Here is a 14,898-nt window from a genome sequence, read left to right on the forward strand (position 1 = left end):
CATAGTGCTATAAGGCTAGAAATTAATTACAAGAAAAAAGCTGAGAAAGGCACAAAGATGTGGAGACTAAACAACACACTACTGAACAAGCAATGGATCATTGAAGAAATTAAAGAAGAAATAAAAAAATACCTGGAAACAAATGAAAATGATAGCATGCCATACCAACTCATATGGGATACAGCAAAAGCTGTATTAAGAGGAAAATTCATCGCAATACAGGCACATCTTAACAAACAAGAAAAATCCCAGATAAGAAATCTTAAAGTACACCTAACTGAACTAGAGAAAAAAGAACAAATAAAGCCCAAAGTCAGCAGAAGGAGAGAAATAATAAAAATCAGAGCAGAAATAAATACTATTGAAACGAAAAAGGCAGTAGAAAGGATCAATGAAACAAAGAGCTGGTTTTTTGAGAAGATAAATAAAATTGACAAACCACTAGCCAGACTTACAAAGAAAAAAAGGGAGAAAGCTCAAATAAACAAAATCAGAAGTGAAAGAGGAGAAATAACAACAGACTCTGCAGAAATACAACGGATTATAAGAGAATATGACGAAAAACTATATGCCAACAGAATGGATAACCTAGAGGAAATGGGTAAATTCTTGGAATCCTACAATCTCCCAAAGCTCACTCAAGAAGAGGCAGACAATTTGAACAGACCAATCACAAGGAAAGAGATTGAAACAGCAATCAAAAACATCCCAAAGAATAAAACCCCAGGACCAGATGGCTTTCCTGCGGAATTCTACCAAACTTTCAGAGAGGATTTAACACCTATCCTTTTCAAGCTATTCCAAAAAATTAGGGAAGATGGAACACTTCCTAACACATTCTATGAGGCCAACAATATGCTGATACCAAAACCTGACAAGGACACCACGAAAAAAGAGAACTACAGGCCAATATCACTGATGAACATAGATGCAAAAATTCTAAACAAAATTTTGGCAACCAGAATTCAGCAATTCATCAAAAGGATCATACATCATGATCAGGTGGGATTCATACCAGGGACACAGGGATGGTTCAACATCTGCAAATCAATCAATGTGATACACCACATCAACAAACTGAGGAATAAAAACCACATGATCGTCTCAATAGATGCAGAGAAGGCATTTGACAAGATCCAACAGCCATTTATGATAAAAACTCTGAACAAAATGGGCATAGAAGGAAACTACCTCAACATAATAAAGGCCATATACGACAAACCCATAGCCAGCATCATACTCAATGGGCAAAAACTGAACGCCATCCCCCTGAAAACAGGAATGAGACAAGGATGCCCTCTATCACCACTCTTATTCAACATAGTACTGGAGGTCCTGGCCAGAGCAATCAGGCAAGAAAAAGGAATAAAAGGAATCCAGATAGGGAGGGAAGAAGTGAAACTCTTGCTGTTTGCAGATGACATGATCTTATATAGAGAAAACCCCAAAGAATCCATTGGAAAACTCTTAGAAGTAATCAACAACTACAGCAAAGTTGCAGGGTACAAAATCAACATACATAAATCAGTAGCATTTCTATACTCCAATAACGAACTAACAGAAAAAGAACTCAAGAACACAATACCATTCACAATCACAATAAAAAGAATAAAATACCTTGGGGTAAATTTAACTAAGGAAGTGAAGGACCTATATAATGAAAATTACAAGGCCTTTCTGAGAGAATTGGATGACGACATAAGGAGATGGAAAGACATTCCATGTACATGGATTGGAAGAATAAAGATAGTTAAAATGTCCATACTACCTAAAGCAAGCTACAGATTCAATGCCATCCCAATCAGAAAACCAATGACATTCTTTACAGAATTAGAACAAAGAATCCTAAAATTCATATGGGGCAACAAAAGACCCTGAATTTCTAAAGCAATCCTGAGAAAAAAGAACAAAACGAGAGGCATCACAATCCCTGACTTCAAAACATACTACAAAGCTACAGTAATCAAAACAGCATGGTACTGGTACAAAAACAGGTGCACAGATCAATGGAACAGAATTGAAAGCCCAGAAATAAAACCACACATCCATGGACAGCTAATCTTCGACAAAGGAGCTGAGGGCATACAATGGAGAAAAGAAAGTCTTTTCAACAAATGGTGCTGGGAAAACTGGAAAGCCACATGTAAAAGAATGAAAATTGACCATTCTTTTTCACCATTCACAAAAATAAACTCAAAATGGATCAAAGATCTAAAGGTGAGACCTGAAACCATAAGGTTTCTGGAAGAAAACGTAGGCAGTACACTCTTTGACATCAGTCTTAAAAGGATCTTTTTGGACACCATGCCTTCTCAGAGAAGGGAAACAATAGAAAGAATGAACAAATGGGACTTCATCAGACTAAAGAGCTTCTTCAAGGCAAATGAAAACAGGATTGAAACAAAAAAAACAACCCACTAACTGGGAAAAAATATTTGCAAGTGATATATCTGACAAAGGCTTAATATCCATAATATATAAAGAACTCTCACAACTCAACAATAAAAAATCAAACAACCCAATCAAAAAATGGGCTGGAGACATGAACAGACATTTCTCCAAAGAAGATAAATGGATGGCCAATAGGCACATGAAAAGATGCTATTCATCGCTGATCATCAGGGAAATGCAAATCAAAACTACACTAAGATATCACCTTACACCCATTAGAATGACAAAAATATCTAAAACTAATAGTAACAAATGTTGGAGAGGCTGTGGGGAAAAAGGAACCCTCATACACTGCTGGTGGGAATGCAAACTGGTGCAGCCACTATGGAAAACAGTATGGAGATTCCTCAAAAAATTAAAAATAGAACTACCATACGATCCAGCCATCCCACTACTGGGTATTTATCCAAAGAGCTGGAAGTCAGCAATCCCAAAAGTCCTATGCACCCCAATGTTCATTGCAGCATTATTTACAATAGCCAAGACATGGAAGCAACCTAAGTGCCCAGCAACAGACGAATGGATAAAGAAGATGTGGTATATATATACAATGGAATACTACTCAGCTGTAAAACAGAACAAAATCATTCCATTTGCAATAACATGGATGGACCTTGAGGGAATTATGTTAAGTGAAATAAGCCAGCGAGAGAAGGATAATCTGTGTATGACTCCACTCATATGAGGAACTTAAAATTATGGACTTAAGAACAGTTTAGTGGATACCAGGAGAAAGGTGGGGTGGGGGGTGGGCACAAAGGGTGAAGTGGTGCACCTACAACACGAATGACAAACATTAATGTACAACTGAAATTTCACAAGATTGTAACCTATCATTAACTCGATTAAAAAAAAAAAAGAAAAAAAATAAATAAACCAAGGACATGGGGCCGGCCCGGTGGCACAGCAGTTAAGTTTGCACATTCGGCTTCTTGGCGGCCCAGGGTTCGTCAGTTCAGATCCTGGGTGCGGACATGTCCCTGCTTGGCATGCCATGCTGCGGTAGGTGTCCTACATATAAAGTAGAGGAAGATGGGCACGGATGTTAGCTCAGGGCCAGTCTTCCTTAGCAAAAAGAGGAGGATTGGCAGCAAATGTTAGCTCAGGGCTAATCTTCCTCAAAAAACCCCCACAGAAACCCACAATAAACCAAGGACAGTACAACAGGTATTTGAGAAAAAAAATTTATAACTCAAGCTTTAAAAATGTTAAGTAAAATATTCAATAGCCTTTTCTTTTAAAAAAATATACTTTCGTCAGGACCTGGAAGGCCAGATGGCATTTAAATTCTGGGATTCCTTGGCAGCTCAAGAGGATCCAGTCCTCAGCCCTCAGCTTGTCTCTCTTACCTTCTTACCTTCAACTGGATCTGTCAGGTCTTTGAGACACTCAACAGGCACTCATGTAGACGTGTGCAGAGACACTACAGCCACATGGACAAGCTCCATTCACATGCTCTGCAAATGGTCGCCCTTTGGTTAATGGTTGGGAAAACAATAAACACACTGGAGGCCAGTCAACACTTGGGAGGACAGTTTTGGAACAGAGGCCTGTGCAAGCCCTGAAAGTGGTCTAGGGGCCATTTGGACAAGGAATTCCAGGGTCCCATGGAAAGACATCTAGAAGACAGGCATGGGTTCCAGGTGGGCATGTCTCCTTGGCCCCGTGGACTCCTCCACAGGAGGAGGGCCAGAACAGGGCCCTCTAAGTGCAGAGTCCAGGGCAGAGGCTCCTCCCAACTGGGGCTGAAGGTGGGACTCCCAGAAAGTAAGAGAAAGCTGGCTGCGATCATTTGGTCAATTGATGGCAAATCTGAGAAGGAAACATAAGTTGTTCTGGTCTGTTCCTTTGACGTCTAACTACCTCTGCAGACTCCATAATCAAATCCATTAACCTAGCAGGAAGGAACTAAGCAAGTTCAATCCTTTTACTTTACATTAAAAAAAATAGTGATGGAACATGAGACTTCTTGATAGCTCATGCTGGTGCAGCCTAAACCATAAATCAGAATTTAAATGTCTCATGGTTTGAAGTAAGGCCTAAGCTGACGTTATCCTTCCCTTTTATGAAGGCTTGGAGGCTCCCAAACCCAGATTTAGACTTGGTGGCTTGGATATTAAAAACTGGTTCCTTTCCCTGGGTTTTATGTTACTACTGCAGATTCCACTAGACAAGAAATAAGGGATATGGTAGGTAAACCCAGAGTACAAAGAAAGCCCACTGAAGGCTCCGTGAAGGACCCTTGACGAGAATTTGGAAACTCAAAACATCTTTGCTCCTGATGGACAGACTGATGAACCTGGAAGAAGCTAAATTTTGAATTTCAAAAACTTTATAAATAACTGATGTCTTAAAACAAATCTAGAGTTCTTCTTTCCCGCTCACACCCAGCTGCCTTTGTTCTGCTCCAATGTTTATAAAGCACCTGTAATTGCTTTCATTTCTTCTACTCTTTTTGCCTGGCAGGAGTGCAAAGGGAAGACAAACCCAAATAGCCAAGCCTTGGGGTAATTTTCAAATAGGACTTGCCCTTTCAGGGTGTGATGTTTAGTTGTTGCTCAATAAATATTATTCTCCCTCTCTCTACCTCTACTCCAGCTCCATCCCCATACACTATACATCAAGATGGCTGGTACATCAATGTCTAATAGTTTAGCTCCAAGGGTGAGATATGGGGTCTAGGATGTTCTGTGTCTAGCATCCGTGGAAGCCAAGGGAGAGCTGGACAACAGCCTGGGTATCAGTTTTGCTGTTTTGTCTTTTTCTAGTGGTTTCAATCTTGGATGGGATCTTAGACTCTGTTCTCCTAATCACTCTGGCTTGCACTTGGCACCTTAAGCTGATTAACTCTTTCTGACTTTCCCACTCCCTTTACCTACTCAGCTCTGCTTTCCCAGCTACATTCATCTTATTAATTAACTTGTTCCTGCCCTTTGATAGCGTTTCAGTAGGACAATACAAAGGAACACTGCTCAGGTTTGTGCCCAAGATAGGATACCACCTGCCTCTAAATTGGAATAAGAAAATGCTTTCGCCCCTCAATTCATTATCTCCAGGGCCGTCTTGTGCCTATCAATTCTTATTACCTCCTTCAGAGTTGTCTCCCTCTTGTAAAATTCAAGTATGCCATTATAAGGTCTTACTGTAAAGCCCTCAGGCAAAAAGCAAGTAAAGTAGCACTTATCCATTGCTATCAGCTTGATTCTTTGGTGTACTTTCCTTGAGAAGCCAAATGCTTGCTTCACTGGTGCTGCTTTACTCAGTACTTTTTAGGAATTGCTTCTTTTGGGGAGCTGCCTCAAGAGCTAGTTCTTTATTGCTATTTCTAAGCAACTGAAATTCCTTGAAAGAAGAAAAACAAACATTGTTAAGGGGGCTTCAGGAAGGAATTAAAAAAAATATATATATATAGCAAGCATGATATTATCTAGCTTGACATTTTATCCTTTTCATAAAGTTTGGCTCTGTGAGACTTTTCCGATTTAAAAAGAAATCCATCCACAAAGGCAAAAACTGTGCAGCCACAAATAAAAATATTAAAAAGAAGATCGAGAGTTCTGCTTCTGGTTAGCATGTAGAGGCATGTGAAAGACCTTCGCTCCTGCCAAAACAATAAGAAATGATCAGATAGAACAGAGATCATAGTTTTATTTGATATCATTAATATCATTAAATACCTGTGGACATAAAGAAATCTAAAAGAACTAAAGTCTAGAGAGATGAAGCCTTTCCAGGTGAGCAGGGGAGGGAAGATGCTCCACACTGGGGTTCAGTCACTGAGGCTGGGGGTACGATGGGCACGGGGGCCAGGCTGCCAGAGAAGGACAGGCTTTGCTTAGGGAGGGAGAAACCTGCCAAACTTCAACAGACTTGGAGATTGATATCATCAGATTTGAATCTAGAGGAGCCCCCAATGCAGAAATAATCCTCACTGACAAGTATTCACTAATTTTGCTTAGTAAACAGAGGCTGGAAGAGGAGTACCCCTTCAAGATAATCCAGCAACCTGGCAGAAAGAGCTCCCAAGATCTAGCAGTCTTGTGGATTTGAAATCTTGTGATCTCAAAGACACATGATTTTGACTCACTGCTTTAAGTCTCTCAATCTCAGCCTTTCTGCCTTGAACTTGTAGTCACGAAGCTTGATGGTTTCAAAGTCTCACAGTTTTTCAGTCTCACCATCTAGGAGTCCTCCAGGGTTTGGTCCCTGAGCTCTCCTAGAAAAAGAAACCCAAACTCACTTTCAAAGTGTTTGAAGGCAGAGTTGAAATGAGTCTAACCAATGCTATAACCAAACACCCATTCAATTCAATTTCTGATGCATTCAAAGATTTAAGCTCCAACACAATACATGAATTAGAGGCTGGGCTAAAGAGCAAAGACCAATCCCTTTAAATCCCTCATGCTCAACTTCCAATGTCCTGCTGGAGGAATGAAATCTGCAACTATGCCTCAACACAGCACAACTCCTTATTGGATCCTGTTGATTGGCCCCTCCCACAAGCACATACCCACTTGCTTCTTTCTTCAGTCTCTACTGTTCTCTTTAGACTCAATGTCCAACATATCATAAAAAATTATAAGACAAAGCAGAGGAATGTGACATAGATTAAGAGAGAAAATCAGTGAATAGTAAGAAACCCAATAACCTAGATGTTGGAATTATCGGACAGGGTCTTTAAAATAACTTTTAAATATATGAATACTTGTTTAATATGTTGCAATATATTTTTCTCTTCCGGACTTTGTAAACTCCATAATATATTGTTGATAATTTTCCTTTAAATAGTAAATTACATTTTAAAAAGAATGTAAAATGGAAACAAGTTTCCTTTTATATTAAAGACATATGTTAAACAATCTGCAGAAAAAGATGGATTAAATGGATGAAGAGAAGCAGGAATCTATGAAGAGATTCAGAAACAGTGAAAAAGGACCAAATGGAAATTCTGGAATTAGAAATGAAGAATCCGAAATGAACATTTTACTGGATGAGGTTAATAGCAGATAAGACAAAATAGAAGGAAGAGACAATGAACTAGAATGAAAATGAATTAAAATCATCTAAACTAAAGTACAGAGAGGAAAAAGAATAAAATATAAAGAGAATGGAGCCTCAGTGATCATGAGATAAAATCAAGCAACCAATCATGTGTGTATTTGGGGTCCCAGAAGAAGAAAAATGAAAGACTAGGGCAGAAAATGTAATAGAAGATTATCAGCCAAAATTTCCCAAATTTGAATAAAAAATGGCAACCCACAAATCCAGGAAGCTCACTGAACCCCAGGCAGAAACATAAATAGAAGAAAATACAAAGAAATAAAAAGAAAATCCCAGGTAGGCACATCCTAGTCAAACAACTAAAAACCAAAGAGGTAGAGGAAATCACGAAAGCAACCAGAGAAAAAAAGACGCATTGTGTATAGGGGAAAAAAGACAACTGACTTCTCATGGAAGATGGCGGAATGAAACTTTTAAATTGCTGTGAGATGTACACTAACACTACAAGAATGCTAGCGGATATTTTTCAGGTTGCAGTAAAATTATACCAGTTGGAAATTTGAATATAGAGGAAGACATGGAGACCATTGGAAATGGTAGATATATGGTTGAATATAAAAGACAATTTTTTCCTTTGGAAATTCTTTAAAATTTAGTTTAATATTTAAAGAAAATATAGTAACAACATATTATGGATATATATATTACAACACTATCAAAAAGAATGAGGGTATATGCTTAAAATTACATTGTTGTAAAATTCTTGTATTATAAGGGAAGTAGAAAGTCATTAATTCAAAGCACACTGTGACAAGTTAAGAATGCATATTGTAATCTCAAAAAAACCACTATTAAAAAATACAAAGGAGTATAACTGAAAAGCTCATAGAAGAGATAGAATGGAATACTAAAACATAGCTGATTAACGCAAAAGAAGACGGGAAAGAAGGAGAAAAGCAAAAAAAACAGAAGGGATGAGTAAAACAATTGTAGGCTTAAACCTAATCATATTGATAAATACATTAAATGAAACACTCCAATTATGAGGAAAATATTGTCAAACTGGTTCAAGAAGTAAGGCCTAACTATATGTTGTTTACTTAAGAGGCACTTTAAATATAAAGACAGACAGGGTGAAAGTAAAGGTTGAGAAAAAGTATCCCATGCAAATACTAAGAATAAGAAAGTTGGTTTACCTATATGACTATTGGGTAAAGCAGACTTAAAGACAGGAGTGTTACCAGTGATAAAGAGGGTAATTTTATAAAGAGAAAGGGGGCCAGGCTGGTCCTGTGGCCCAGTGGTTAAGTTCGCACGCTCTGCTTTGGTGGCCCAGGGTTCGCCAGTTCGGATCCGGGGTGTGGACGTGGCACTGCTCATCAGGCCATGCTGAGGAGGCCTCCCACACAGCACAACCAGAGGGACCTACAACCAGAATATACAACTATGTACTGGGGGGCTTTGGGGAGAAGAAGGAAAAAAAAAAGAAGATTGGCAACAGATGTTAGCTCAGGTGCCAATTAAAAAAAAAAGTGTAAAAGGAAAAGACATAAGCCTGGCACAACTATGTCAAGATACTAAAACCCTTTAAATTGCCTACTTCAAATATGAGAATTATGTGGTAGATAAATTATATCTTGATAAAGCCATTAAAAAGAATGAGAAAGGTGGCCTGGAAGTTTATTCTACTGATTTTCATTGGTTCATATAGGCATACCTCGTTTTATTGTGCTGTGCTCTATTGCGCGTTACAGATGCTGCATTTCTTACAAGACCCTCCACCATCAAAAAGATTACAACTGCTGAAGGCTCAGATAATGGTTAGCGTTATTTTTAAAAAGATTTTATTTTTCCTTTTTCTCCCCAAAGCCCCCTGGTACCTAGCTGTGTAGTTTTAGTTGTGGGTCCCTCTAGGTGTGCTATGTGGGACGCTGCCTCAGCATGGCCTGATGAGCGGTGCCATGTCCACGCCCAGGATCCGAACCGGCGAAAGCCTTGGCCGCTGAAACGGAGTGCGCGAACTTAACCACTCGGCCATGGGCCGGCGCCATGGTTAGCATTTTTCAGCAATAAAGTATTTTGTAATAAAAGTATGTACATTATTTGTTAGACATAATGCTCTTGCACAGTTAATAGATTACAGTACAGTGTAAATGTGACTTTTATATGCACTGGGAAACAAAAAATTCATGAGACTTGCTTATTGTGATATTCGCTTTATTGCGGTGGTCTGGAACCAAACTCACAGTATCCCTGAGGCATGCATGTACACTATATCACACTCCCACTGCTTCAGCCATTTTCCTGCTTTAGTCATGAATGTGTTGAATTAAATTAGTCAAAAGCTCATATATAGTCAAATGTTTATCTCTAGAGGCATCAGTCTTTAAGAGAAGACCATGCTAATGTTGTCTATTCAGCTATTCATTTTTTCACTCATCTCTTTATCTAAGTTATACTATGTATGGTATTTAAATAAGCTTTGTTCATATAATATCGTATTCATCTTTATAGTATGTTTAAAAGGTAACAAAACATGTTCACCTTTAGATTTTGTCATATTATGATCTTGACTAATTTTTAAAATTCTTATAGGAGAAAAAAGAGACATAATCTTAGTATGTATATACTTAGTAACAAAGTTTCAAAATATATAAAACAGAAATTGACAGAACTAAGGGAAAAACAGGCAATTTTACAATTACAGTTAAGTATTTTAATACCCGTCTTTTAGTAATTGCTCAAACAAGCAGGAAAAAGAACCAGAATTTTCCACAAAGAAAGCTTCAGGGACAGATGATTTCACTGGTAAATTCTAAAATATTAGAGAAAAATAATATCAATCCTACTCAGCTCTCTCCATAAATAGAGAAGGAGAGAACAATTCCTAACTTGTTTATTGAGTCCAGGATTATCCTAATATCAAATCCAAACAAGACACAAGAAAGAAAATTGCAGACCAATACACGCCAAGAACAAATCCTTACAAAAATATTGGCGGTCAACACATCAATATATAAAAATGCTAAAGCAATGTGACATAGTAGGAATTATCTCATGAATGTTACTGTGGATCAGCTTTAAAAATGTATTAGTGTACAATTTACCACACTAGCAGAATATAGAAGAAAACTTATGTAATAATCTCAGTTGATGCAGAAAAGCGCCCTTTCATGATAAATACTCTCAGTAAACTAGAGAGGGGAAGAAATTTTCTCAACCTGATAAAGGGCATCTATGAAATCTATAAGAAGCCTATGGCTATCATCATACTTGATGTTGTACTGAAGGTCTTTCCCCTCAGATCAGAAACATAGCTAGGATGTGTGATCTCACCACTTCTATTCACGATTGTTGTGGAGGTCCTAGCCAATGCATTAAGACATGAAAGAGAAAGAAACAGCATTCACGCAGAAGTGACAAGACTGTATTTATTTGTCTATGAAGAAAATAAACTGTACAGAAAATGCTAAGAAAGCTACATGAAGATGAATATGATTAATAAGTGAATTTAGCACATTCTCAGGATGCAGATGAAACATACAAAAATTGTCTTTTTCGTATACTAGCAACAAATAATTAGAAGATGAAATATTTTAAAAAATGACTTCCAATAGCATGGAAGAAAACATAAAATACTTAAGAATGAATTTAATAAGGAGGTTACAAGACTTCCTTACTGAAAACCAAAAAAATTTGCAGAAAGAAGCAAAAAGAAACCTAAATGAATGGAGAGATATACTGCATTCATGAATTGGAGGATGCAATTTTGCTAAGATTTTAAGTCTTTCCAAATTGATCCATAGGTTTAGCACAATTCCAAAAAAGTCTTAACAGTATTTTTACGTAGAAGTGGGCAATCTGAATCTAAATTTGTATGGAAATGTAATGGATCTAAACAAGCCAAAACAACTTTGAAAAAAAACTAAGTTGGAATATTTACATTACCTGATTTTAAGACCTACTATAAAGCTAGTGGATCAACTGGATACCCATGCGAAAAAAAATTGAACTCTGATCTCTACTTCACACAATACAAAAAAATTAATTCAAGGTACTTCACAGAACTAACATAAAAGTGAAGCTATAAAACTTCTCGGGAAAAAAATCTTTCTGAACTTGGGACAGGCAAAGTTCTTCTAGTTATAATGCAAAAAGCATTAACCATGAGAGAAAATTTGATAAATTGGACTTCATCAAAATTCAAAACTGTTTTTCAAAAATGTGGTAGTCTGTTTAATAGTCACAATTTCCTCACATCCTAATATGCCCACCCCTTTGCAGTGTGACTTTGCCATTCCTCACACGCACTCCTTTGAATAAAGGCTGGTCTTCTGATTTGCTTGAACCAGAAGAATATGGCAGAAGTGATGTTATAGAAGTTCTAGAGCCTAGGTCTCAAACAAGCCTTGTACCTTCTGCCTTTGCTCTCTTCAACTCTGCATCGAGGCTGCCATATAAGGAAGTCAGTCTAGCCTACAAGAGGATAAGAAGCCATGTGGTGGAGAATCAAAGTCCCCAGTCAATAGCCAGTGCCAACCTCCATACTTTGAGTGAGGACATCTTTAAGCCTTCCAGCCCAGTTGACCCTCCAGCTGAATCCAGCCTCGTGGAACGATCCTAGACTAACCAGCAGAGGAGATGCTCAGACAAACCATGGAATTGTGAGAAATAATAAATCATCATTGTTTTAAGCAATGATATTTTGGAGTGTTTTGTTATTCAGCAAAGGCCAAATGAAAGAGAAATTGTCAACTGGAGGTGGGATGCTGTGTAACAAAAACCTAAAACATGTGCCAGTGACTTCAGGACTAGGTGGCCGATGGAGGCAGGAAGCATGTAGAAGGAAACAGTGAAGACTGAAAGATCACAGGAAAGTTCTCTCGGAGGCTGGAGAAAGACCCAAGTTATGTGATGGGGCACAGATTGGCAAAATTATTTGCAGTAATTTGGAAGCTAGAAATGTATTTAACTTTTGGGTGTGGATAAGGAGATTTCCAAGCAGAAGTGGAAGTATCACTGTCATCTTTTAGCTATACGTGATAAAATACCTGAAGAGATAAATGAGCTAAAGAAGGAACTGTTTGGTTTCCAAGGAGAAATTAAGACATGTATTATACTCAGTTATGGAAAATAAAACTTATTGGAAATAAAACTATTCCTTATTCCCAATTTTTCCAAATGAAAAGTCTTAAAGTAGGAAATTGCTTCAGGGTAAAGATCAAATTACAGGTGTGGCTATTACATAGTTTTTTAAGAGTTCAGAACAATTTAAAGTGGGTACCTAGATGATCCTCTCTTCTTGACATAGGATTTCTGAGAATCATAAGGGCCTTGTCCCGCAGCAGCCCCACACATGGCCCAAAGGAGAGAGAGGGGTCTTCAAAAGAATTACAGAGGTAGCTTTGGGGGCATTTAATGAATCTTAGTCAAATTCATAGAAGAGTCATAATTTTCTAAAAAGTTCTATTAGAAGAAACACCATCACCTTTACAGGCACACGGTTCGTCCACTTCCTTGCATTCACCACTTTATCCCCTCTAAAGTGGCTTGTGCAGCTTCTATGCTATCGAAACTGCACTCTTAGTGGACAATAATCACTGCCCCCCAATTGCATATCAAATGGACTTTATATTTTTCCCTTATTCCCTCTGAACTTTTTGAAATATTTCACACTATTGCTTGCTTCCATTTTCTTGAAACTCTTCTTTCAGTCTGAAATGGCACAAACCTAGTTCTTTTGTTTGTCTAGTAAATTCTTCTCTGACCTCTTTGTGATTCTTCTTTTTCTTGCTCTCTAAATACATTTAGTTCTTGGCCCTCTTCTCTTCTTTCTCTATATTCATTTCCAAGGTAACCTCATATTAATCCTATGACTTACCTTTCATTTCTATGTGGAAATTTAAATCTACATCTTCACACCCTGCCCTCATTTCAGAATTCTATTCTGAAGTCATTTCAATTGTTTTTAGATCAATAAGTCTGCCTTTTGAAGCCCAACTCATTTCAGGCAAGGTCTGAACTTTATTTATCATTGTATCTCCAGAGCCCAGCACAGTGCCAGGCATGGTGTCCGACATATAACGGGTGTGGAATTTAGTAACTTGTGGGATGTGATGGATAGTTAGGTACTAGTACAAGGATGATCCCTAATTTATTATTTGGGTCAATGCAGAGATGATGGTTGCTAACTGCAATAGGGAATGGAGAAAGAAGACGATGCGGAAGAAGAGGAAGGAACAAAAAAGAATTGCATGCAATTTTGAGCACGTTGTATCTGAGATCACAACTATATACTGATCAGCCGGAGTAAATTTCCTAAAGCACAGTTTGATCATGACATGACTTCCTCATTTAAAAGCCGTCAATGATTCCTCACTGTTGACCAAATCCATATCAAATACTCTGTCCTGGAATTTAAGATCTTCCACAGTCTGCCCACTACTTAGCTTTCCAAAATGATCTCAGATCCTTCCCTTTACCAAACATCTGTTTTTCCTCTCCTGGGCATGCGTTAGACAAGTCCCACCTACTTGAGCCACTCCTTCCATCTGGAGTACCCTCCTTCTTGAACCTACCAATCAAAATCCTATCCATACTTTAAGACTCAACTCGAATAGCATTTTATACAATTAGAATTGTTTCTCCAGTTACCCTAGACAGAAAGACTTGTACCTCTGAGGACATATCAATCTTGTTATATGTACTGATCATGTAACATTCCTTCTTACTGGGTTGCAGCTTTGCACATATATGTTTATTACACCTATGAGACTTAAAGCTTTAAGAGGGTAGAGATTGTGTTTCATTGATATTTTCAATACCTCCAAGTACCTAGCCCATTGTGTGACATATAATAAATGCTTAATAAATAGCTATACAATGAAAGAATAGAATGGGGATGAATGAATAATTGAAGGCAAGAGGAATGAATGGATGAAATAGTTAAGAATAATTGTTCCCCAGTTGCTTTCATATATATACCCTTCAGCAAGTCCTTAATAACTAAAAACCCAGCTCGTCTGAATGGCTATCAAATTTTAGGCTAATTGATCCACGGCTTGGAGTTTGTGGCTGATGATCCCAGGTAGAACTCCTGTGCCAATTAGTAAAAATAGAAGCCAAGTGAAATGTTTATACTTCTCCAGACTCATTATATATAAATTATTAATGCTTCCTGATACTACATTTTCTCTGAATATATTTAAATGTGAATACAGTGGTGGAAGCCAGCCCTGATGGTCTAGTGGTTAGAAGTCAGCCCTTTCAGCACCATGGCCTGGGTTTGTTTCCCGGTCAGGGAACCACACCACCCAACATCGGTTGTCATACTGTGGCGGCTGTGTTGTTGCTCTGATGCTGAAAGCTGTGCCACTGGGATTTCAAATACCAGCAGGGTCATCCAGGGTGGACAGGTTTCAGTGGAGCTTCCAGACTAAGACAGAC

The sequence above is a fragment of the Equus przewalskii genome, chromosome 2 (genome assembly GCF_037783145.1).
Source record: "Equus przewalskii isolate Varuska chromosome 2, EquPr2, whole genome shotgun sequence".
Taxonomy (NCBI): Eukaryota; Metazoa; Chordata; class Mammalia; order Perissodactyla; family Equidae; genus Equus; species Equus przewalskii.